At 34.7% G+C, this 27,222-nt stretch overlaps 1 protein-coding gene across 1 annotated transcript in view; it reads right to left on the bottom strand.

Moving 5' to 3' along the window:
* The window catches only part of EIF3H (eukaryotic translation initiation factor 3 subunit H), a 96,806-nt gene that overhangs the window by 36,687 nt on the left and 32,897 nt on the right, over positions 1–27,222 (bottom strand). The window lies entirely within an intron of this gene.

A 27,222-nucleotide genomic window follows, 5' to 3' on the forward strand; every position in this document is an offset into this window, starting at 1 on the left:
AAATAGCAAATTTAAAATTTATAAAGTTTAACTCTGACATCTTCATTTAATCAATCTTTGATTGTCCCTTTGATGAAATAATCAGTTCAATGAAAGTTTTAACACCAGACACAAACATAGCTGCTGAAATAGGACCACTAAAAATAAAATAACAAGGATGCTGTCATGAGTTATGGTTACACAACATCAGCAGTACAACATAGACACCCTTAAAACATGAAAATGATTTTAAGTTATAAAACTGTTCTGAGAAAATGATCGACAAAGATGAAAACTTCACATATCTAACACTGTAGAAACTAAAACCAAAATGAGAGTGCCAATTTGTAACTGGCAAAGGCTTAGAACTTCCCAATGAAAATAATATGGTAACTTGTGCAGCCGTAAGGAAGTATTTAGAGTAAAGACATACTATCTCTGGGAAACTGATCTGAGAACCAGTTTGAAAATCAAGGCCAGGCTTTTTATCTTAAGAACTATCAATGTAACTCAAGGAACTTAAATAAAAGCCATTAAACTTAAAGGGTGACATTACAAAAAAAAGTATCATTATACTAGATACTGCCTCAAAGTTACATTAAATCTGAAATACTGAAAAGAAATGTAAACAAACCACCTGACTGGCTCATGTGTGTACTGCTGCCAGTGTAACACGATTTTAAATATATCTGGTATTATTAGTTCAGCAAATGGAATTTATGTAGAATACTATTTCTGGCACCACAAATAGGATTTCTACTAAGTCAAGAGACCACAGGATTTAATCAAGCATGCAAAAAACAACAATGTATCAGGCACTGTGCTAGACCCTGAGAATACAAAGACTGTCTGCCCTTAAGGAGTTTACATTCCACAGAGGAAGACAACATGTACATGCAAGTATAAACAAAATGCATACAAAGCTGATAGAAGGTAATCTTAGAGGGCCATGAAAGGACTCTGATAGAAGGTGTTTCTTGATATGAGTCTTGAAAAAATAAGTACTCCAAGAAGCAATAGGGAGAAGATACAACATTTCAGGAATGGTGAACAATCATCTCAAATGCATGGTAGCAGAAGGTGAATGGTCACATGAGGAAGAAGCAAAAAGTCAAATAGCTAGATGATGTAACTGAAACAGAATCTAAGGGAAAGTCTCAGACGGCCTCATAGACAATAAAGAATAGTCAAACTGTGGTATGTAAATGTAGTAGATTATTACTGTACCTGTAAGAAATGATGAACGAGACAATTTCAGAGAATTCTTAGTAGTATGAGGCGTTGCAGAAGGTAGTGAGCAGAACCTGGGGAGCAATTTATACAAGGACAGCACAATGTAAAGAAAAACAACTGTGAAAGACTTAACAACAATGATCAATCTAATTATCAACTGTGTTTCCAGAGGGTCCATGATGAAGTTTACCCTCTTCATAACAGAGGTGAAGGACTAAAGAATGAAAGGCGCTTTTTTTTTATGTGGATTCATTCATTTTTCTTAACTATGCTTATTTGTTACATTTTTCTCTTTTTTTTGTAATGAGAGTGGCAGTTTGGGAAGAAGGGGTTAGTAATAGTAATGAGGGAAAGAGCAAGGGGAAGAAAGGGAGATAGGGAGGGATACACACACACACACACACATATAGTGAGAGAGTACCACTGAAATTTTTTTTTATGCACAAAAGAGAACAGATACAGAAGACAAACAAGCACAGTAGTTTTGAAAGCAACATGTGGAATTTGTTATAAATGCATATATTTAAAAGTAAGTGGTATGAAATGGGGATGCAGCTTCATACAGAATCCTTTTTTTGTTCTACCATCTGTGTATATGGAAATGCTTGAGGGAGGGTAGGTGTTTAAGGGGAGACAGACAGACACACTGCATTCCTTGCCTCTACTTTCTCATATCTCCTCAATTCTCAATCACTTGCAATCTGGCTTTCATCTTTACCACTCAACCAAAACTCTTCTCTGAAAGGTCACCAGGGATCCATCCCTTTATTACTAAATCCAACAGCCATGTAGCATTTGCCACTGTTAAACTATACCCTCCTTCTGAAAGTAATCTGACCTAGTTCTCTTTCTACCTATAAGACACCTAGGTCGTCTTTATTGGTTTATCATCTGTACTATCTTCCCTTTGCCTTATGCCCAAACACTCTGTATTAGGGGTTTGCCACATGCTCTTAGAAGTCATCAGTTCTAGAACTATCAACTCTACATTGATGTTTCCCAGATCTACTTATCCAGCCCTAACATCTCTCCTGACCTCCAGTTTTCTATCTCCAACTGCCTACTGGACTCCTCAAAGTGGATAACCTATAGACAGCTTAAGCTCAACAAATCCAAAACTGAATTTATTATCTTCACTCCTTCACAAACAAACAAACCTTCCCCAGATACACACACACAAAAACACCCCAAAGTTTCCCTCTTCCTAACTTCCGCTGTCCAAAGCACCATTACCTTCCCTCCCTTTCCATCTCCAAAGCTCACATCCTATGGCTCCTCACTCTTGCTCAATCATTTCTCAAAACTTGTCGTTTTAACCTTGGACAACATCTCTCCTATATACACTCCCTTATTTCCTCTAATACAGCTGCCACTCAGGTGCAGATCCTCATCACCTCGTACCTGGACTACTGCAACAGTCTTTCAGTTGGTCTTCCAGCCTCAAATCTCTATCCACTCTATTATATCCTCATCTATGAAACTAATCTTTTTAAAACACGTCTAACCATATTACCAGTCTCCCAACTCCCTATTCAATGACCAGAGTTTCCCTTCTCCGACTGCCTACTGGACAACTCAAACTGGATATCCTATAGATGTCTTAAATTCAATAAATCCAAAGCTAAGCTCATTATGTTTCCTCCAAAACTATGCCCTCCTTCTAAGTTTCCTATTATTGTCAAAGGTACCACCTTCCTCCCAGGTATTCAAGCTTGCATCGTTCACTCCTCTCCTCTTTCTCCCTCCTCCCTGCCTTTCCCCCCTCTCTGCCTCTCTCACCTCCCATATCCAAAGTGTTGCCAAGGCACATCTATTTTACATTAGTTACATCTCTCACATATGCCCCTTTCCTCTAACATTGTTACTACCCTAGTGCAGGTCTTCATCATGACCTCACACATAGACTATTATAAGAGCCTGTTGGCTGGTCTCCCTGCTTCTCCCTTCCCTGCTATAGAACATTCTCCACTCTGCTGTTCAAAAGAATCTTCTTAAAGTGCCAAGTCTGACCATGTCACTGCCCCTTGCATTCCATTCAGTAAACTTCAGTGTGGCCCTATCACCACAAGGATCAAATATAAATCACTTAGGCATTCAAAGACATTCATAACCTGGCCCCCTCCAACCTTTCCAGTTTTCGTACACTTCTCATCCCCTATGTATTCTGAAATTCAGTGACAGCGGCCTCCTTGCTATTCCTTGCACAAGATACACTTCATCTCCAGACTCTGGGCTAATTTTTACTGGCTATCTTCCATGTCCAGAATTCTCTCCTTTCTCATCAATACCATCACTTGGCTTCCCTACCCACCTTCAAATCCTGGCTAAAATCCCATCTTCTATAGTAAATCTTTCCAATCTCTTTTGATGCTAGTACCTTCGCTTTGTTATTTCCAATTTCTCTCATATATATATACACACACACATATACACATATATGTGCGAATCGATATCCATCTTATGTGTGCATAGTTATTTGCATGTTGTGTCTCATTAGACTGTAAGTCCCTTGAGGGCTTACTGTTTTACTTTTTTGTTTTGTTTCTGCCTTGTATTCTCAGAGCTTAGGAAAGTTTTGGCAAACAGTAGGCACTTAAATGTTTGCTGACTCACTGACTCTAACAGAGTGCAATGTGCAGTATAGACTATCAGAAGTTGGAAGACTAGCCCCTTCCAAAACATTAACTAATTGTTGCGAAGAAGAAAATATGCTTCTTGTAAGCAGGACAATACACTCCAACACACTCAAGGTTGGAAAAAGTAATGTTTAGTAATGAAACTCATATTTTTCACTCAAGGCTATAAGAAAATCATTAGTAAAAGTCCAGGTAAGGGGCAGCTAGGTGGCACAGTGGATAGAGCACTGGCCCTGGATTCAGGAGGACCTGAGTTCAAATCCAGCCTCAGACACATAACACTAGCTGTGTGACCCTGGGCAAGCCACTTAACCCCATCGCCTAGGGCCCCCCCCCCCAAAAAAGTCCAGGTAAGCCTGTAAGAGTTCAGTATTTTTCATCAGACCACAAAATAAATAAATCACCACTACCCCAGTTTGGGGAATCTTTTTTTTTTTTTTAATTTCCAGTAGGCCTAGGAGTCTTATTCCTAATGAGGGAATGATGAACATGGTTTAAAATTTGATATACTGAAAAATACAATTGCTTTGGAGTTAATCAAGTTCCCAAATGGAGATGGAAGATGGCAACAGTGCAACAGGCCACATGTCATTAAAACTTTAAAAAAGGCATCCAGGAGATGGAGACAAACATGCTCTGATGATCAGAGAACTCAACTGATTTAAACCCCATTGAAAACACATGGGCTATAATCAAAGCTAGTCTTTAAAAAATGGACAATTCGCCAAAAGCATGCTTAATATACAATATCATAAAAAGTGGTTTCATGACAAAGAATCCAAAAACTGTCAAAATCTTGTGAATTCAATAACAAGTCATGTAAAACAAGTGATTGCAGTAAAAGGAAAACATCGCGTATTCAAAGTTTTTTAAAGATGTAAAGTATAACGCAGTTATTATATATGTCAATAAATTTAATTATTTTGTTCCAATAAGTTCACACTTATTGGAGGGAGACAGGGATGGAGGGAGGGAGGAAAGAAGGAAGGAAGGAAGATGGGGAGAAAGGAAGGAAGGAAGGAAGGAAGGAAGGAAGGAAGGAAGGAAGGAAGGAAGGAAGGAAGGAAGGAAGGAAGGAAAAAAAAGACTTCTGACCTTAAGGAACTTACAACTGGATGAAGGGAACAACATGCAAACAAATATGTACAAGGCAAGCTATACACAGGATAAACAAGAAATAATTAGCAGAAGGAAGGCACTAGAATTAAGAAGGTTAGAGAAGAATTCCTGTAAAAGATGAGATTTTAGTGGGACTTAGTAGTTGAAGTTGAGGAGGAAGAGTATTCCAGAAATGGGGGACAGTCAGACAGAATGCCCAGTGCGCAGAGATGGCGTATCTTGCTCATGTAACAGCCAGGAAAAGACACAGTAAACTGAAGATATATCACACAAGATCAATCTAGTAAAATTATGGAGGAGGAGACAGGAGAGGACCAAAGATACACACGAAGGAGTTAAACTTAAGGAGGCAGACAGGAAAGGGAAAAAAATGGGTGAAAACCATTAAGAGAGAAGAGGTTAGAAAAATCCAAAAGAAAGCTAAAGGAATTCAAGGTCAGATGACCTCAATATTCTAAATAGGAGGTGAGAATATCAATTCAGAATAAGAGGTATTCTGCTTAAGAAAATCAGTAAAGATTTGTCTTGATTCAATGGTGAAGGTTCTCAAAGTGTGTCCTGGGATCTTCAAGACCTTTTCAAGAGATGTGAAGTCAAGACAATTTTCATAATAATACAAAGATATTTTAATTTCCAATACAGTAAATACAGATATATAACCCACACAAACTAAAGCTACTGAGGGTAAGCGGAGTCTTCAATGATTCAAGAAAATCATAGTCCTGAAACCAAAAAATTTGAGCACTACTCCTGTAATACATTGAAAGTTACTAAAAAGAAAAATTTTTTTTCACTTAGAATGTATCCCTTCTAGAGAGTAATTAAGGTTCTTTATAATATGAATACCTTGAAATTTCAATATATTATAGTTCCCTGGGCTTGTACCATACAAGAGCAAGAATGTTTTTTGGTTGTCAAACTTTCAAAATGCTGAGTCAAGCAATCTTTATGAAAAAACTTTACTTAGTATTTACATACATGCAATACAGATGTTCAAGTAATACTACCTGAAAAAAAGAAATCTAAAAACTTATTTGAGTCAATCACACCAATATATTTAAAACAGGTGATCTCAATGTTATCGTAAAGTTTTCAGATCTTGCTAACATCTACACTTGATTAGCCTCAATAGGCTGAGAATCAACTGGTATTTTCAGCACTAGAAATAATTTCATGAACACATCAAAAAAATTTCAAAGATAAAGAAAAATATTACCAGGACTATGAGTTCAAAGAGAGTACATTCTGTTCTCTAATTCATAACAAAATTCACATGCTCTCAAAAGTGGTAGTTAAGTTTAAAGATACTGATAAGATTAGGAGAAAGAAAGCCATGTAAGAGGTTTGAAAAGTTTAGTAATAAGAGGAGTTTAGAATTTCAGGAGGTGTACCAGATGTTTCTATATAAAGCTAAGGCAGAGGGTCCAGGAGACAGAAACCCATAATGTCAAAGGCTACTTAGATCAAAGAGAATAAAAGGAGGAACCATCAGCTACAGAATTGTCCATTATGTGAAAGGGATCAAGACACACTAAGCTTCAAGCAAAACTCAAATTGAAATCAGTTGAGGGTATTGCAGTGTAAGAAGGAATAAGAAAGATGAGAAGACCACTTCCTCAAGCATTTTACTTAGAAAAGGAAGCTTGGCAATCTGGCTAAATTCTGAGGTCAAGAGTATGATTGAAATGAATCTATTTCAGAATGTTTAAAAAATACTACTAAGTACTTATTCATGGTCTGTTAAGACCTTTCACTTTATTTGGTATTACTGCACACATAGTGCATCTTCCTTTGTGTGTCTATCTCCTAATATCCTTTAGTAAGGAATATTTTAAATGAAACTGTGCAGGTATCCCATTTAAGGATTTTTTTTCCCCAGAAAAAGTTGAATAGATATTACCTCATTCTATTCTAATGAATAGATCTTCTAGACCTATAACAGTATCTCACAGGTGTAAAACAAATTCCACCCATTTTTTTAAGTAAGCCCCGGTGTTTAGGTCAGCTCCAACTTTGTAACAAAAGCAAAAAGGAGACTTTACTATTAAGATTTTTTAAAAACTACCAAGAAATAATTAGAAAAATCTAAATTTCTCTACTTCTTAGCTCCCCTGGCTCCCCTTCAAGAATCAGCTCAAATCCACCTTCTGCAAGGGGCCTTTCCTGATCCATATGCTATGTCTTCTCTTCTGAGAGGCTTATTCTGTATATAAAGAGTGTAATATATTATTTAAGTTTTACCAGCTTAAAATTGCATCAAGACTTTTGGGACCTCCTTTACTTTTATGTACCTAATTTGTTTACTATGTCTCCTGACAAACTGGATAGAGGGATAGCCAAGAAGACCTGGAATTCAATCACTGCTGACACATACTGGCTGTGTGACCCTGGACAAATTATTTAACCTCCAGGCAAATGTCTAAGACTATATACAAGGTACCAACCTGCGCTGGTTCAGGTTCTCACTAAGTAACTCCCCTATATTCATGAAATCACAAACTGAATCCTTAACCTTAGATCTACCTTATCCTTCCCCCATTAGAAAGTGAACTCCTAAAGGGCAGGGTCTATTTTTGCCTTTCATTCTATCTCCAACATTTAGCAAGATACCCAATGACCTAAGGACTGATTAATGTTTGTAAAGTGTCAAAAAAGAAAGGTTGGATAGATTTCTATTTCCAACACCATGATGCTCAAATAAAGTAAAAAAGTGACTAAAATGTCCACAGGCTTTGATGATACCTCAACCCCCCCCCCCGCCCCTTCCCAATATACAACCCAATAATTATAGAAGCACATTTTTTCTGGGACCAAATAACAAAAAACAAAGTAGATGCTATTTGATTGGAGAATAGCTAAATGAAGTGTGGCACATGAATGTATTAGAATATTACTGGGCTGTAAAGAAACAACATAAATAAGTGAAGCATGGAAAGACTTACATGGAACAGATGCAAAGCAAAGTAGAATCAAGAAAACAACATACAAATGGCTAACGAGAAGGAGGCAGAGGAGGCAGAAAAAACAAAAACAATGTAATACTGCGGAATTTGAACGACTAAGCTGGGACCCAAAGAAGACATATAAGAAAACAATTCTCCCTATTTCTTTTTAGAAACTGGGGTCTATGTGTATGGGATACTACATGTAACATTAGCATTTTTTTTTTAATACAGGGCTTAGTTTTGCAGACCTTTCTTTTCCTACTTCAAAGGGTTGTTGTGAATATCAAATGATGCAAAGTGCTTTGGAAACCTTAAAAGTAGGACAAAAAGGTAGCAATGGCTGCCTGGCTAAGATGGAAAAAGGAATACACTGGGAAATATAACTGATATAAGAACCAGAAGATGTAAGAATCAAAAGGTTAGGCTATATGAACAACTCTGAACATAAAATCAAATAATTTCTCTGAGCTTTGGTTTTAGGATTATTCTTAAAAAGTTAAAACTGCTAACAAGGTTATTGTAGGGATCAAATGGGCATGAGAATCCGAAAGCCATTTGTAAACTATAAAGGATTACCTAAATGCAGTTTTTTAAATTGTTAACATAATCCACATTAATGAAAACTCTGCTTTCACTGTAACATAATGAATGTTAGATTTTTATTCAAAGAAAATTACAACAAATGTTCAAATGTTGATTAAAAAACATTAAAATATATATATCTAGGGGCAGTTAGGTGGCACAGTGGATAAAGCACCAGCCCTGAAGTCAGGAGGACCTGAGCTTAAATTCGGTCTCAGACCAAACACTTGACACTTACTGGACAAGTCACTTAACCCCAATTGCCTAAAAACAAAACTAAATAAATAAATAAATGAATGAATGAATGAATGAATGAATGAATGAATGAATGAATGAATGAATCTCAAAAGTGTCTGGCCATCGTTGAGTCTACAGATTCTCTGTCATTCTACAGAAAACAAATATTTTTATCAAATATATCTTTAATAAGAAGTGACTATGAATAAATTTAAAGAATTTACATTAAATTGAACATTTTGTGGTCCAGGTTTGCTGCCATTGCTGCTGCTGTTCAGTCTTTTCAGTCATGTCTGACTCTTCCTGACCCCATTTACGGATTTCTTGGCAAAGACACTAGAATGGTTTGCCATTTCCTTCTTCAGTTCATTTTACAGATGAGGAAACTAAGGTAGATGATTGGCCAGAGTCACACAGCTAGTATCTGAGGCCAGATTTGAACTTAGAAGTCCTCGAGTTCAGACTTAGGGCTCTATCCACTGTACCATCTACCTCCCCTGGTTTGGGTACCTAGTCAAAAAAGTAGGAAGAAAAACACTTCACTGTTATCAAATAATTTCAGGTCTTCTAATCCAAACGAATTACATCCCACAATAATGAAACAATCAGTACTATGACCAACTGGGGGGCATCATGGATAAAAGGAACAGTGGCAGAAGACTTGACACTGGACAATGTCCCTCAAAAGAGGAGAAGAGAAAGATTCAGAATACTACAAATTAGTGACCTTGATATGGACATGTGATATATTTAAAGAACAGATAAATCCTAAATGTTAACAATAACAAGCGCAAATTACTAAGAGTCACTAATATCAATTCAAGACAAATTAACATGGTTTCTTATTTTGACGATTCCTCTCAGGAAATCTTTTGTGGATATGATAAGGAAATGTAGATTTAAAGGTCTCTTGTGACATGTCCCATCAATATCTACTCGATAAAGACACAGAAAGCATGCTTGTCAAGTATGTGAATACTGAAGACAATGGAAGATAAATACAATGAAATTTAAAAGAAGAAATGCAAGCAAGGTCCTGCATGTAAGTCAGAAAAACTCAGTAGGTGAGATGTGACTCAACAGCAGATCATGGGTTTTTTGTGTTTGTTTTTTTTCAAGGGCATGGACATGCCAACTGTTACATAGATATCAAGTATGTTCTTGGACTGCATTATTAGAAGTATAAAGTAAAAAAGAAAAATAAAGACACAACAGTCCCTTTTACTCTACATTGGTCAAACCACTTGCGCAATGCTGCGTTTAGTCCTGGGCTCAATTTGGGGACCTGACAAACTGTCCCTGGAGGACAACTAGCATAGTGAGAAAACTCAAAATAATGGCCAGGGGTGGGGGGGAATGGCCAAAGGAATCTGACCTAGATAAAAGAAATGGGAGGGGCTGTGTGGTACATAAGAATTATCTTCAAATATCAAAAGATGAAACCACAACTGTAAAACACTTAGTATAGTGTCTAGCACACAGTAGGAGCTTAATAAGTACTTATTCTTTCCCCTTCCTCTATCTGAAAAATTACATGGCATGGAAAAGAAAACAATTTTTCTCGTATTTTTGGCTATCAAATATGGAATAGGGTTGCCCTTTTTTAGATTTTGACCTCCCAATCCTTGGAAGAGGACAAATGGAACCTGGATAACCAATTTTCAGCAATATCACAGCATTAGATAAATTCTCGAAGACTGATTTACTGAAAAACACAGGCAGAAAGATAGGATGCTGGAAGAAAAATAAAGTAGATTACCCCTATTGCCCCTTCTAGTTCAAGAAATAAATAAATCTCAAAGGAATAAACTAATGGCTTCTCTCCACAGCCTAAGTGTTATGGAAAGTGCTGATCACAAAGCTCTCTTCTTCTACTTCTTACTTCTACTATAAGCTATAAAAATAATATATTTATCTACTCATTTATGAGATTTTGGAAAGTAACTGGATGAAAAGAGTTTTCAGGTTGAAATATTAGATACAATATTATCAAAAGAGTCAATGATTAGTTCATTTTACTCGACTTTTTTCTTTATCATAAGAATTTCTTGGGAGATAAAGAAATAACTGTGATATAAAAACAAAAGGAATTAATAAAAAGATATCAAGGAATCTTTCTTCCAGAAACTCAGAATTATGACTATTTTAAGAAACCAAAGACTGAATGAAGCAGATAAGACAATAATGCTTTTGAACTGAACCCACAGACTATAGGCAATGTGCACAGCATGAAAACAACATCCCATTTCACAGCGTTTTTTAAGGTTAGTATTCTGAAGATATTATCATTAAGAATACCTACAATTTGTTCAATTATAAAGGGTTTATGATAACCAAATTAACAGTCTAATGTATCTAGCAAAGTAAACAACACATTAATTTTAGCTTGTTCACTTCTCCCCTCTTTTTAAAAACCAGTATTTATTAATAGTTTTATATGTTTTCTTTGTCATAAAACATTTTTCCTTAAATATTTGCTCATTTACCATTTTTTGGGGTAGAATGGACAAGAAATATCAAACAGCAAAATGTTTATGGAACATATCAGGATATTTGTAGCAACAGCTTACTTAATATTATGCAAGAGAGTCCTTTCTCCTTCAGCTTATGAAAGGGCTAGGGACATTTTCCTCTTATCTATAAACAACCTTAATATGTTTAAAACAAACTTCAAATTCTGATTTCTTATAGTGTTTGATATGTGAAACAAAAAGTTACCCTAAAGATAAATGAAACATCTGGTGAAACATGTAATAAGCTTTAGGCTCACATCTGCTACTGAAATCAGTATTCCAATGTGACAGCTATATGCTTCATATGAAGCTGTACAAGTATGACTTAAGGTAAGAAATTTATGCTATTAAAAAGTATATTATCCTTAGGAATCTGAGCCATCTTTATACAATGGGAGTAAAGATTACAGTGTTCCATTACATCATTTCTACTATGTAGCTCATTTCTAATATGCAGCCAATCAGGAGAATACTTTTAAGAAATAATCAGTAATTGATTAATCTATTTATAAAACATAATTAAAATTAATCAAGACTAGTGGCTGCCAGTAAGAATCAACTAAGAACCTAGAAGAAAAATAAAATCAATCTTAAGACCAAAAAATCTAAGCAGTAAAAACCACATTACTAAAAACTCAAAGTGAGCTTTCATATTCAAAAATCTTTTTTCTACATTTACTTCTTAGCCTTCCATTTAGAGCCATAAATAACCACAACAAAATGTTATGCTTGCTACCAACATATATTGCTTTGCATTTGTGACATTTTTAAAAGTCCCGATTGTGCCATGAAGGGTTCAAAAACCAAGGAAAAGTCTGCACAGCAGGAGGAAAAACCCACTTGTTTTACAACAGCTGTGAAAGATCAGTTCTCTGGAGTAATTGAAATCAACTGCAAACTGAAGTGTTTAGAAATAAAATGTTTCCATCATCTCACACTATCAGCTACTTCCATTAGTACTGATGAAAGAGACACTAGATTTTACTTAGTATTATTAATGCAGTGAACCCTACTCACATTGGAAAGAGAATACAAATTACAAACTAATCCTACCATCAAACCCAGGAAGTCATCAACACAGAAAACGAACTCATTGAATTTTCTTGAATCTTTATTGTTTGAAAACAAAATTAATAACAAAAGTTTTTGGAATTACAATTACTATTTATAAAAATAATTTAGATGGTATACACTAAAAGAAAATCATATTATTTTAAATATTAAGGCACTCAGATAAAAATAAGCAGGAGTTAGAATAAAGTTCAAAGTCAAGAGACTAACAGAAAGAAATTGTTGTTAAGTAGCTCAACCCTACAAGAAAGCTCATGACCTAATCAATCAACCAAGAATTTATTAAATGTCATCTTTTACATCTAGGGCATGTATCCATTTGGAGCTTACTGGGTATGTCTTGTGAGGTATCTATTACCCATTTTCTAGCAATTTTTGTCATGATCATTAAACCAGTAGCTGGGGCTTTGGGTTTATCAAACACGAGGCTACAACGTTCATTTGCTTCTGTGTATTATATACTTAATCTGCCCTACTGATAGAGCTCTGTATTTTTACAACAAGACCAAATTCTTTTGATAATTACTGCTTTGTAGCATAATTTTCAAATCTGATACTGCAAGGCCACCTTCCATCTCACTTTTTTTTTTCATTATTTCCCTTAAGTGCCTAGGAGCTTTTGTTCCTCCAAATGAATTTCATAATTCTCCCCTAGTTTTACAGAGTAAACCTTTAGTAGTTTGATGGGTATGACAACGAATAAATAAATTTAAGTAGTATGGTCACCACTATTATACCAGCTCAGCCTATCCATGAACAATTAATATTTTTCTAGTTATTCAAGTCTGTGCTTCCATTAACAGTGTTTTGCAGTTGTATTCATATCTCCCATGTGTTTCTTCTATTCTCAAATATCTTATATATTCTGTAGTTATTTTAAATAGAATTTTCCTATCTTCCTACTGGGGGTTATTGGTAATACAGAAAAGATGATTTGTATCCTGAAATATTGGTTAAGTTATTGTTTCAATTAATTTTCAGTTGACTCTCTGCAAAAATCAATAGTTTTGTTTCTTATTTATTTATTTGTTTCTTAATTCAAGTTCTTTCTTCTTTTATTGTTATGGCTAGAATTTCTAGCTCTATAATAGCAGTGGTAACAAAGGAACTTTACCCCTGATCTTACTGGAAAGTATTCTACTTTGTCCCTATCACATGGGTATGTACATAGGTACTTACATATTTGTAACACAGAATTTGGCAGTGGTTCACATGAGCAAAAGCATGGAGGAGTAGGAAAAAAAGGAAAAATTATATAACCAGATAAAGCACAAGAAAAAGAAACAAATCAAAATTCCAAAAGGAAAGGGGTAACAAATCAGAGAAGAGGATCAAGAGTGAGAGAAGAGAGACAATAGGGCCACCTAAAAAAGATTAAGGTAAAGTAGCTAAAAGAACATAGTATTGTGTTTACATATGAGGTAGGAAAATCATAACTTGGAAAAAAAACAATATTAAAGACAGATGGAGAAATGTAAATTTAACTCATAATTTTAAATGTAAATAGATTAAACAATTCAATAAAACAAAAAAGTGACAAATGGGGTAAAAAAACAAAACACTACAATCTATTGATTACAAGAAACATGCATAAAAATAAAGGCATATACAAAACTTGGTAGAAATCACTTTTTTCTACTTTGGCAATCTATATAATACTGTTAATTGTTCTTTAGTTTTTAATAGAATGTGCATGTAAATCCATCTACACCCAGTGACTTCCCACCCTCCTCACCCTTTGAAAGGCTGATTTATGCCTTGTTCACCTTTTCTACATTTGGCTGTTTAAATTCTCTGTTCCTTATTCTGTTAATCTGAGCACTTCACATTTTTGTAAATATTTGTCAATTTTAAGTTGTTGCTTTCAATGACAAATAATTGGAAAAAATTGTTTTTAACGATACCCTACACTTGTGAATTTTGAACCTTTCTAAAATTGCATTCAGGTCCTGAGCTTCTTTCTTACTTGTTTTTTTAGTCTGATCTGCCTAGCTCTAAAAAAGGCCTATGGTTTTACATTCCATTTGTCTTTGCAGCTCATAATTTGGTTTTTCTTCAAAAATCTTTTAAAAAAATCAAATCAGCTAATGGTTTTTCTACTGTATTGGCCTTTTGAAAAATTTACCTCCTACTTTTATTAATTCAGTGAGTTTGCTTTCTATTTTGTTCATATTTGTTCTTTTTAAAAGATGTGTATTCTCATTTTTCTTTAACATGCTGGTTTTCTAGATTAAGTTGCGTATGCAGTTCAGTGACCTATCTTTTGCTGATAAATGAGTCAAGAAATAGACATTTTTGTTTAAGTAATACTTTTGCTGCATGTCCAAAATTCTGGCATGTTAACTCACTGTAATTATCTATGATTTGTTCTTGGACACACCAAATCTTTATTATTAAGTTATTTAGTCACCAGATAATTTTTAATCATTTCTTCAATGTGTATGTGTATTCTTCTTCCCATTTTTAATCAGTTCAGATAAGAGCGAGGTTCAAATGTCAACCAATCCCCCATTTCTTCCTTTTTTGTTTGCATAGAATTCTACTTGTATGCCTTGATCGTGTGGGAAAATTTTCCTTAACCTTCCTCTGCCTTTCCAGCTCCAATGTATTTTGTTTCTCTTCCCCAATTTTTCCATTCTTCATTTAAGATCAAGACTCTTATGCCTTCTGTCTAATTAGACTTCCTCTATGAACCCTGATAATAGGGTTTGGAAGCAGCCTCAGCATCTCCTCATTGTAGAATATAGAGTCAATCATTGTTTAGTCCCATATGATTGCTGGCTCATATTAACTTTTTATGTTTCTCTTGACTTTACTGTTTTCATTTCAAAGTTTCTACTCAGCTTTAGTCTTGTCATCAGAAATACTTTGAAGTCTTCTATTGCATTAAATTTCATCATATTCTCCCTTACAGGACTATACTCAGTTTGGCTTGGTAAGTTATTCTTGCCTGTAAGTCTTGTCTTCTGAAAAACCGTATTCTAAGTTCTTTATTCCTTTAAAGTGCTGGCTACTAAATTATGCATGATCCTTACAGTAGTTACTCAATACCTGAATTCTTGTTTCTGGCTGCCTACAATCAGCCTTTGATTGAGAAGCTATAGATTTGGGCTATAATGTTCCTAGGAGTTGGTGAGTTTGTTTCTTTCTGTCTCTCTTGGGGGTGAATACACTTTGCCCTATGGATCTAAGATATCGGAACAGTTTTCTTTTATGAGTTCTTGAAATATAATGTGTAGGCTCTTTTTTTGGCCATGGATTTCAGGTAGTATACTAATACTCAAATTCTCTGTCCTCTCGAACAGTTGTTTTTGCTATGAGGTATGTTACACTCTCTTTTGTTAGTCAAGTAATCTGCATTTGTTTTAAGACTTCTGTTGTCTCATGAAGTCAACAGCTTTTATCCAGTCCATTCTAATCTTCATGGAATTTGATGTCTGGGCAAAGTTTTGTATCACTTATGTCAGCCTATTAATTTCCTTTACAATTCTTTCTTCCAGTGCTTTCATTTCATTTATAAAAAAAAAAATTAGTCTTTAAAAAAATTCTTCGAATCATTTCTTCCTGGTGTTGTAGTTTGATTTGTGCCCAACCTGTCTTTTTCTTTGAGATTTTGCTTGTAGATATTTTGGTGCTGTCATCTTTTTCTACGCTTGATCTTTCTTCAATGTCTCTATCACTAGAATAGTTTGTTTTGTTCTGTTTTATGGTGAGATACTTTGCATATTCTTCCAACCTACTTTCTTGCTTTGGATTTTATGTTAGGGCTGGACTCTGCATACTTCTGGAGGGAAAGTATGGGTTGGATGCTCCTGGCCAGATCTTGTCCTTAGAGTCCACAGACCTCGCTCTGCCTCCCTGTGCCTATTTAGGCAGGAAAAATGGTTCATGAATTTTTTCCAGAATTCCTGATCAAGCTTCAGTATGATACATTTTCTAGATCCATTTAGAAGAACTGTTAAGGACAAGAGGGAAGCTCACCACACTTTCTGATATTTTACCATCTTGGCTCTGCCTCCAATTAAGTTTATTTTTGCGATTTCTTTGTCTAAAATAATGACTGCTACCTCTGTGAGGTACCTTTTTAAAGTTCAATTGAGGCGATAGATTTTGCTGCAGTCCCTTATTTAATTCAGCATGAATTTTATATTTCAAGTGTGTTTCTTGAAACACATACACACACATACACACACACCCCTCTTTGATACATATTTGAAAAAAAAGATCCCGGAATACAATATTCCAAAAGGCAAAAGATTTAGTCTCACAACCAAAAATAACTTACCCTAAAAAATTAAGTATAATGAGGGTATGGTGGGGCAGAAGACACTTTTAGTGGAATGGGATTTTTAAGCTTTTCTGACCAGAGTTAAACAGGAACTTTGAAATACAAAAACAAGAATCAAGAGAAACTTAGAAAGTAAATTTCTTTAAGCAACCAGAAAGGCTAATGATGATGTAATGTTAACATTCTAATAGAGGGAGAACAAACAAATGTTCTAGAACTTCAATATCTTCAAAGGGTATTGAGGGAAAAGAGGTTCTAAGGGTTCACTGGCTCAGTTCTGAGGGCCTGAAAAGAGAAAAAAGAGTGGGCAGCTAGATGGTGCAGTGGATAGAGCACTGGCCCTGGAGTCAGGAGGATCTGAGTTCAAATCCTGCCTCAGACACTTAGTAGGTACCTCTGTGACCCTGGGAAGGAAGGAAGCTGGGAAGGAAGGAAGGAAGGAAGGAAGGAAGGAAGGAAGGAAGGAAGGAAGGAAGGAAGGAAGGAAGGAAGGAAGGAAGGAAGGAAGGAAGGAAGGAAGGAAGGAAGGAAAAGAAAAGAAATATACTACTGGGAAGAAGAACTGGGGGGGGGTTTGGAGACCTGGTATTTCTCATAACTGGAAAAGATGTAAAGAATATACAAATAAGGAGAAAGTGGTAAAGAGTCAACAGACGAAACTCTGATATGAAGAAAGCAGTGTTAAACACACAGACTGGAAATATATGGAAGGGAGGGGAAGGGAAAGAAGGGACATGGGGGTGGGAAAGGAGAGATAATATGAGGGAAGAACTAGTCTATGCAAAACAAACTTCCTGGGGTGGAGCCATGATGGCAATGACATAGAGAATGAACTCATCTCAACATTCCCCTCCAAACAACTTTAAAATACTTCAAATCAAATTCTGGAGTGGCAGAGCCAACAAAAGGTCAATGTGAGATAGACAATGTAGGGGGTCAGAAAGAGAGATCTCTGACAGAGAGATGGGGAATGGCCCCGAGCCCACATAGACAAATCACCAGTGGCAGGACTAGGGGTGGAGACAGAAGCAACTGCAGATTTGGGAGCTCTCAAGCTAGAGATGGTAAAGGGACCCAGCAAACAATCAGAAAGAGATTAGAGAGAACCTTGGGCCAGCACTGGACTCAGGAGCAGATGCTATTTGGCAAATCCACTGCCTATACCCACTTATGGATCATAATTCAAGGGTGGTGAGGAGCACTTTGGGTTAAGAGGAAGCAGGAGCAATTGCTTTTGGTCACAAAGAATGATGGAGCCTGAGGAATAGTAATATCACTTCATGGAGCAGGGCTCCTGAGGGGGCAGTACTGATTATAATCCCAAGGGATTAAGGGCCCTTCCTGGTTAAGGACCAGAGTAAAGACCTCTCCCCATATCCCACCACCTTGAAAACACCAAAAACTCCCAATAGCTCTGAAAACAGCAGTGTGATAAGGCCTGAAAGCTGGAGACAGTGTCCTTCTCCCTCCCCAACACCAGGAGCAGTGCCCAACTTTAACATAAAGTTCAAAATCAAAAAATCATGTGGGAAAATGAGCAAACAACAACAAAAGAACCTTATCATAAAAAGGTGCTATGGTGACAGGGAAGAGCAAGATACAAGAAGGCAATAAAATCTAAACAGCTACAAGCAAAGCCTCAAAGAAAAAATGTGACTAGACACAAGCCCAACAAGAATTCCTAGAAGAGTTAAAAAATTATTTTAAAAATCAAATAAGTATAGAGAAAAAAATTAGGTAAAGAAATGAGAGCAAAGGAAGAAAATTATGAAAAGACAATTAACATCTTGGTAAGAGGCATAAAGGGGAAAAAAATCTTAAAAAACAGAAAAGTTACAAAATTTCAATGATGAAAAATAACTGCTTAAAAAGCAGAACTGGCCAAATGGGAAGAAATTCATACTCAATACAAAATCATGGACATTGCCACATAATAATACCAAGTGGTACCAAAACTGGAGACTACATTAGCTGTCACATACATATAGACTGTCCTAGACTGCTTCAGTAACAAAAAGACACACTGCCAAATATATTATTTTGATCATTTCCTTTTAGTAACAGAGAAACTCTTCTCTCCTCCATTTAACATCTAAAAGCATCGATACCACAAACTTTAACAGGAAATCACTAAGCTTATCAAAACTCCTTCTGTCACTTTCTGGTGACAGTTCTCATTTCTTGAATGTCAAGAAAAAAACTAAGTAATTCTATTCAATGTTTTCCAATTCTTAAAAAGTTAAGTCATAGTTTCTCTAACGTCTAAATCTTTGCTGCTTTAAGTGCTTTTCCTTCTGTCTTATCAGTGGGAAAAGAAATCACTCACAAGATGTTTCTTCATGTAAATCAGTGGTTTCTAAAGTAGACTGAACTGTGGCGAATCACTAGGGGTTTGGGACTAATCAATCAGAATATCAGTCCGATCACACCCATGAACAATTAAATCACCAGATGTCTCTAGCACAATTCCACCACCTTCTTCACTCATTATCACCACTACTCCTAACTGCTGCCAGTTAAGGTGACAAACTTCTTCCCTTCTGCATCTATGAAACTGAAGACACTAGTTACTCATAGACTTTCTACACCAGCTAATCCAGGTTATAATCACAACCCAATGCCAAAGGGAAAATTCATTACCACTTCCCCCAGATCACCACATGGCAGTGTCTCATTTATTAGTGAGAGGAAGTCTTTTCAGTACTGAAATTCACATGCTTTGCAATTTACATTGATTAAATTATCTGAAAAATCAATTACTTTTTTAAAAATTGCCTGTCTACCCTATCCCCAAGAACAAACAGAAGGATTTTTTAAGAGAAATAATCATGATGACTAACTCATTAGATAGTCATTAGATAAGTATGTCAAACTACCCAGTTTTAAGGGTTTGTAAAAAAAAATTAAGTTTTGCTAATAGTAAATATACAGAATGACAAGAGCAACCTTATTTGGTCCATGTTTAACAGTCACATGTCATATATGGTATGCTATTAACAGTAACTTTCCAAAATGAGAGCAAAAAGGGTTTGTATCACTAAAAGCAAAATTTAATTGAAAATATTGTTTATTTCACCTTTTAAAATTTCTAAATTTGTGTATGTTTTATAATGTACAAACATATTAGTACAGTAGTACATGCATATAACTGCTAAATACATATACTGGGACACAACCCCAAATCTTGTACTGACAAAGTATATACATGATTGAGAAACAGAGACAGACAGACAGACAGACAGATACCATTAGTTTAAATTTTAATACAAGTTTTTGTTTTTTAAACAAAAGTATTAGTACTTTAAATATATGTGAGAGAAAGAACATTATTAGGAATTCATTACCTGTATAACAAATAAAAATTTCTATTCCTTGACTCCCTTAGTATATGCATTTTATAGAGATCACAGAATCATAGACTTAGGGCTGGGAGAAGGTCCTTAGAGGTCATCTAATACAGATTCATCATCTTACAAATCATCTCAAAAAAGTTAAATAACTTCCCCCAAAACACCTCAGAGTAGTAGCAAGGTCAAGATATGAAGCTAGCTACTTGGGACTTCAAAGTTGATCTTTACCATACTCTATGACACTATGTAACAAGAGAACCACTTCACAACTCTAAGCAGAGAAATAAGATGTGAGGAGCTATTGGTCAATTTAAAATCAACAAGAAATTAAGATAAAATATATTGAAAACATCAAATCAATGGAAAAAATGGTTTAAATAGTAAAAAAAATTATTTATACATAACTTGTCAAAAATGCATTTTTATCACATTGGGACCTACACATACACTGCATTTTTCCTCAGCCTCCTATTTTCTAGGAGTATTTACTCTGCAAAACTAATACAAGTATCCTTATATACAAGAAATTCAATTAGAAAAACCATTTAATATCTCTGAAGGAAGACTACATGCAAAATTTTATTAATAAGAAAGAATCTCTTCTTAATGCTTTTGTAGTATTAAATCACCACACTATTTCCATTTATCAGTATTAATCAGACTGAAACATCGGGCTTAAATAACTACACTTCAAGTTAAAAGTCAAAACAAGATAGTTTATCAAAGTATGATGAATTTTGTGATTAGTATAATTCAGGTATTAACTATTAAGGAAGCTAAATACCTCAAAGAAATTTGTCAAAACCACTTACTGCCATTTGAAGGAACACTAAATAAATGGCAATGTTGTATCCTCATGAAACCTCATATTCATTCATTCAGTTGCATTAGATGTTTGGTTGTATATAATATACTCGTGTACACACACATATAGCCATATATATATATACACACACATAAAATGACAAAATAGTGACAGCACAGAACTGCATCCTCAGTTTTCCTTTTAGAACACTAATTACACAAAAGACACACAAATAAAACTCAAACAAAGAGAAAGAAGCATGGTCAACTGAACTTGACCAATTGCTCTACTGGCAAGGTTTTAATCTTTTAAGAGGTTTTTTGTTTTAAAGATAGAATAACTGTTGTGCTTTTACTTGTAGTTTGAGCAAGGCTTTTTCTTTTTTCCTAGATCCTTTCTGAATTATACCAAATTAAAGTTTAAAACACTGAGATGACAAGGAACCTTAGCAATTTAAATAGACAAGCCTTGAAATAATATTGTGATCAAAGTATCAAGCAGCCTAATAAAACCCAGGTGGCTGGGACATATCATATATACGGTCCTTATTACCTCAATTGCCCTATTTAATCGATTTCCTGGTGTCAACAAAAGGTTTCTGTTTTTAATTACTCCATTTATGGACCTGGTTAAGTTATGTCAGCTTTCTGATAAGACACCTTTTTGTCCGAAGAAAAACTAAAACATGGAAAAGTCTCACTTCAAAAGTTTTAGACCTATAGCCACAAATGTTAAAAACCAGGCCATGAGGGGCAGCTAGGTAGCACAGTGGATTCAGTTCGAGGCCTGGAATCAGGAAGACCTGAGTCCAAATCCAGCCTGAGAAACTTATTAGCTGGGTGACCACAGGCAAGTCACTTAAACCATTTGCCTCAGTTTCCTCACCTGCAAAATGAGCTAATGGAGGAAATGGCAAAACACTCAAGTATCTTTGCTAGGAAAACCTCAAAGTGGTCACAAAGAGTCAGATACTATGGAAACATCTAAGCAACAACAAATATCAGACCAGTCTAAACAAAGGGAGCAAATAAACTCATGCTCACCATGGCTTCCAATGGGCTAATGTTAACTCCAAAAGAATTTTTTAAAAGGCATACATAAAAGAAAACTGTTGTACAAAGTTACAAACCTGACATACAAATAGGAAACTGATCAAATGACAAGTAGGATATGTGGTGATTTTGCTATCTAATGTCCCTTAGCCATATACAACTTTTCCATCACTCAAATCGTGCCCAAGGTATAATGCGCACTAATTCAAATACTTTTGTTACAACTTACATTATTTAAAAGACTGTCTTTCCACATATATAGTTCTCAATGTCATTCTCTTTTAAAGAATCAAAAATGTTTATGATAGCAATGTTTCTTAACAAAGTTTATCTTACCAAAGAATCACTATCAAAAGTGGTAAAAATGCTGAGATTATTAAATTCATTGCTCTTATTTTAGCACCAATAAATTCATAAGTATCACACATACAATACAAAAAAAATCAAATGTAGAATTATGTATAAAGCAATATTAGCAAAAAATAAAATAAAAATATCCCAGACCTGACTTAGTCATTCCTCCTAGCTTTTAATGGTTTGTCTCAACGATCATACAACCATCTCTATGTCCAACTGATGAAAATTTCCTAAGTTGTACTTATAATAAGAGTTTGATTTTAAAGACGGTTTGTTGTTTTGGTTCTAAAAGATTTCATCTTAACTGCTCAAGCATTTTAGGAGTGGCACCCAGTGTTCAAATAGATTTCCCTTTTCATTTTCTTTCATTCTGCTCTCCCAGATGGTATTCACAGCAGATTGCTAACACTGCACAATGTACCATTTAACCATACTGTGTACTCAGTAAAGTAGGAAACTTGCATGACAGGCTTTATCAGTATTGTCTGATTAAGTCATCTGCAAAGCAATGAAAACATCTTCAATTCCAGCAAAATTGTGGTATTTAACCAATCATATTTATATGTAAGTCAAACGAAGTCATCTATTTAAAACCATCATTTGGAACTCTATTCACTGGTCCTTAATATGGCAACAAGAATTAAATTTTTTCTGAAATTCTCAGTTTTACCAACATTGTTAAATTGATTTAGTACATGATGTGGGAGCAGCTAAAGTTACACAATCAAGAGAGCATCAGGCTGAGTGAGAAAGACCTAAATTCAAATCCAGACTCAGACACTATCTTCATGACCCTGGGCAAGTCACTTGACCTGTGTTTGCCTCAGCTTCTTCATCTGTTTAAAGGGGATAATAATAATACCTACCTCCCAAGACCGCTGTGAGGATGAAATGAAATAATAGTAAAGTCCTTACTGTAACACTTGGCACATAAGTGCTATATAAATATTAACCATTATTATTAACATAAGATGCTCTAAACAACACTGATTTACAAATATTGATTTATAGAAGTTAACTGGTATTAAGGCATCTGACCTGTTATCATGGCACAGCTACTAAATATCCACATAACAATACTTTTCTACCTTAAAGGCCACAATTTTACATTAATTTTACTTAATACTTATGAAATGTTAAAGGTTTACTGCTAGTCTCCCAGACTACAGACCATAATAACTTTCCCTCACATTTCTTTTCTTACTATGACAAACCTTTCAGTTTTCTTTTTTTTTTAAAATCAGAATTAGATTAAGATTTTAAAAATCATTTTATGGAAATTTTAGCATTCTAGCATAAGGCAACAATTGAGCTATTGGTAAACAAGAACATCAAATGAGTCATTTTAGCAAGTAAATACAGGTAAAAATAATAGACTATTAGTATTATTGAGATGCCTCCAGGATGAACAGAGGGAATATAATGGTAGACATACATCACATCAAAACTTGAAAATGAATTTTAAGTCTGGGTTCTAACAAGAAACCAGAACCTCACTATTTGTGTCTCCTACTGAGCCTAAACAATGTGCCAAGAGCTAAGAAATAGGCAAGTCTTACCCTGTAATTAAATTTCTCAAACAAAACAGTTCATGAAAACTTCCCGCAACCTCCTCCTTCATAAGCCATGCTTTCTAAGTATTTATTTTATGATAAATTTTAATATAGATGGTCCCAACTTTTGTGACAAAAAGTGTTCTTGGGAGCACAAAAAGGCATTTTAAATCGAAATTAGCACACATGCATTTGTCTGAACATGTCCAGAAAACAGTGCCTGAAGAGAAAGCAGAATGGTATTTATCTTTACAGCCATCGAACCTAAGGAGTACCTGACATATAATAGACATTTAAAAATGCTTAGGGAATTGAGATTAAGAATACTATCTGTACAATGGATCACCAGTATGCCAGAGACACAGTAGGCACTAAATAAATGCTTAATGATTCAATGATGTAGAACACTGTGTAACTATAAAGCACTACATAAAATATTATGTTCAGAAAATGAGGACTGAGCTATTAAATGATACCCAATGAACACTGTAAAGCAATGAAAAGGAAGAAGTGCCTATAATGAAGTTTCATTTGTTTCTTTGGAAGCAAAAATTGCAGAAATGTAAAAATGCAAGAATGACTGATAGAGGAGACCTGAACAGGCCTGTTGATGTTCATTTTTCTTTTGAGTCCTAGTTAATTATAAGATTTTAAAGGAGAACTAGGAAGATGCTCTAAGAATCAGAATATGTATCTAAACATATTCAAAGTACCCTATAACTTAGAGTCTGAAACTTAACAGTATTCTAGGAAGCATGTGACCACTACTAATTTAATGGTTTCTTCATGCATCTACTTATGAATCTCACTATTATACATCACTAGTATCTTGATTTAAAAGATGCTGGGCCCTATTACCCTTCAAATAACTACTTCCCTTAGTTAAGTCTGTGATAACAGAAAAAGAGTTTAACAACAAATCCATCTTCATTACCATGTATAATGTCAGATTGTTAGGTTGAAATTTAGAGTTCTCTTAAGAGCACTCTAGCAATTCAATGATCTCCAGTGTATTCAACACTTCAAGAACAATTCAAAAAACTTTTCTTTAGTATATGAGATTATAGCTTCAACAAACATGTTAGTATCCTTAACAATCAAAAGTTGATTGAGATTAAGAACTGAGAACCTCTTCAGTAAATCAACCCAACTTTTAAAATGCTGTCTACAAGAATTTAGCCAAAACTTATGCACTGTGTTTGAAATATTTGGTTTCCTTAAACCAGTTTTTTTTTCTACATAGGCAAATGAAGTATAGGTGATCTACAGCTTCAGAAACCTTATTATTTTTGCTGTACTTTGCATATTCACATTTTCCAGAATCAGACAAACTAAAAATACCAAAACCACCTAATTTTATTAGTTTTCAGACTACCTCTTCAATACTTTGGGCCTAGTTACAAACCCTGACAGAAAATAAATGAACCACAGATATCAGCAAACATGCAGTGATAAATGGCACTACTTAGGCCAGGAACTGAGTGGAATTCAGACTTCTAAATTTCAGGTTCTATTTGACTGCCTGGAAAAATGTTCTCATAACCCAGAGAGCACAAGAGAAAGTGAAAATCTACCTAATGAAATCTGATTTAATTTTTTAAAACTGGAAAGGTTATCCAGATTACAAAAGTTCTTCCTTTTAAAAAAAAAATCAGTCATATTTATAGATTATTAACCATTTACCACAAAAGAGCAACTGCTTGGAATATTAGGCTTTCAATTTAAAAAAGTATCTCTGGAATGAAAAGGTAAGTCAAGAAATTTAAATACAACTTTTCAGGAATGAAATTTCTATAAAGCACATAACATACATTTTCTATCACTGTCTAATGCAACTTTTATATTTGTCAAGCTAGGCAGTCTGAAAATTCTCTGATAGTAGCACTGCAAATAACTACAGAGAATTTACAAGTCTACAAAATAATTTCCAGCCTCTTATCTAGGAGTATAATTCACAAACTCAGCATTTTATACTATGCCCCTGACATAAATCATCCACCTGAAGTTTGCAGCTCCAGGCAGCCCCACCCCCACCTTCATGTATAATATACTGAATCTGACTTTCTTAAATAGTTCTTGGTTTAAATATAGGCTGCACTTCTCAGTTTTTACTTATAGGGTTGGTTTGGGGGTTGTTGTTTTTTTTCACTGTTCAAAGGAATCTCATTTTAGGGTTGCAGCCTATATCTGTATTGGACTAATACAGTAGTGCCTCAAAATGTCTTCAGTCAAACACACATTAACATCAACCAATGATCAATGGCAAATTAAAACTGAACCCTGACAGAAAAGTGGCTGAGGGAATAACTTGACAGTTCCATTACTTTTAGGAATGTAAACAGCATGACCCTGAGTATTTATTTGTATGTATATGTACACATATCATAGAAATTATATAAATATACACAATTATACATATATATATATATCTGTGTATATAACAAGCTGAATATATCTGCAAAGCCATTTGAATAAACTCATTACTTTCCCAATTTTATAAATCCCAAACAGTAATCATTGTACATTTCTGTACATGTCACTGAAATAAGCAGAAAATAAAGACTGAAAATTACTAGTATATGATATTTGTGATGAAGGTAAAAAAAAACCTAAAAGATTTATTTAAAAAACTACATTGTAAATCAAGTAGTGACATAAGCTAAAATTTTAAGCACTGCTTTTCCACTCTTGTCCAAGTAGTCATCTAAAATTTACTAAATAAAAGTTAGAGTACTACCACAAGAAAAGGGATACAAACCTCAAACCTGCCCCTCCTTCCCTCTTTCCTCCAAAAAAGGAAGTGGAAACCCCACTCTAAAATGGATGTAGTTAAGCCACAAAGCCAAAATGGGACAAGCAATCAACCCCAAAACAGAAAGAAGCCTCCTGAGTTATGAAAAATTCACCTAAGGACGAGTAGAAAAGCAAGGACAAAAAGCTTCACTGGAAAAAACAATAGGTATAAATTAAAGGAGATCGTAATTATGTGACAAATTAGCAGAATTAACCACCAAGATAAGATAATAAGTAAGAATATATATCTGCTGGCCATGCTATATAATTTAAATAAATTAGGAGACAGAGTAGCCCAGAAGCTAAACTTCCAAAGGACCAAGACAATTTAAAGGAAATAAAAATAAGTGACCAGTTAAATTGTTCTTTGTTTACATATAAAATTAAAAATTTTAAATTGGACTAATAGCAAGCCAATTTATTATTTAATATATTATCTTAAGAGAAATAAGAAATTATTCTCATTCCATATAAGTTAAATATGTATACATTTATATGTATAAAATCTGAAATCTAAACTGTTGGGAATAGTAATTTAAGGATTATTTCTTTAGACTTTAAAACCAGGAATTTTAAATACTGCTTAAATAATGTATCCACCTGCAATTTTCAAATCTTAAAGTATTATTTTAAGTCTGCTCAAAATTTGAACAGGTTTTATTTGGACTCATTCCAAACCATAGCACTTAAAGTTTGGGGACCAAGGGAG

Source organism: Phascolarctos cinereus, unplaced genomic scaffold (genome assembly GCF_003287225.1).
Source record: "Phascolarctos cinereus isolate Bilbo 61053 unplaced genomic scaffold, phaCin_HiC Scaffold_4;HRSCAF=312, whole genome shotgun sequence".
Taxonomy (NCBI): domain Eukaryota; kingdom Metazoa; phylum Chordata; class Mammalia; order Diprotodontia; family Phascolarctidae; genus Phascolarctos; species Phascolarctos cinereus.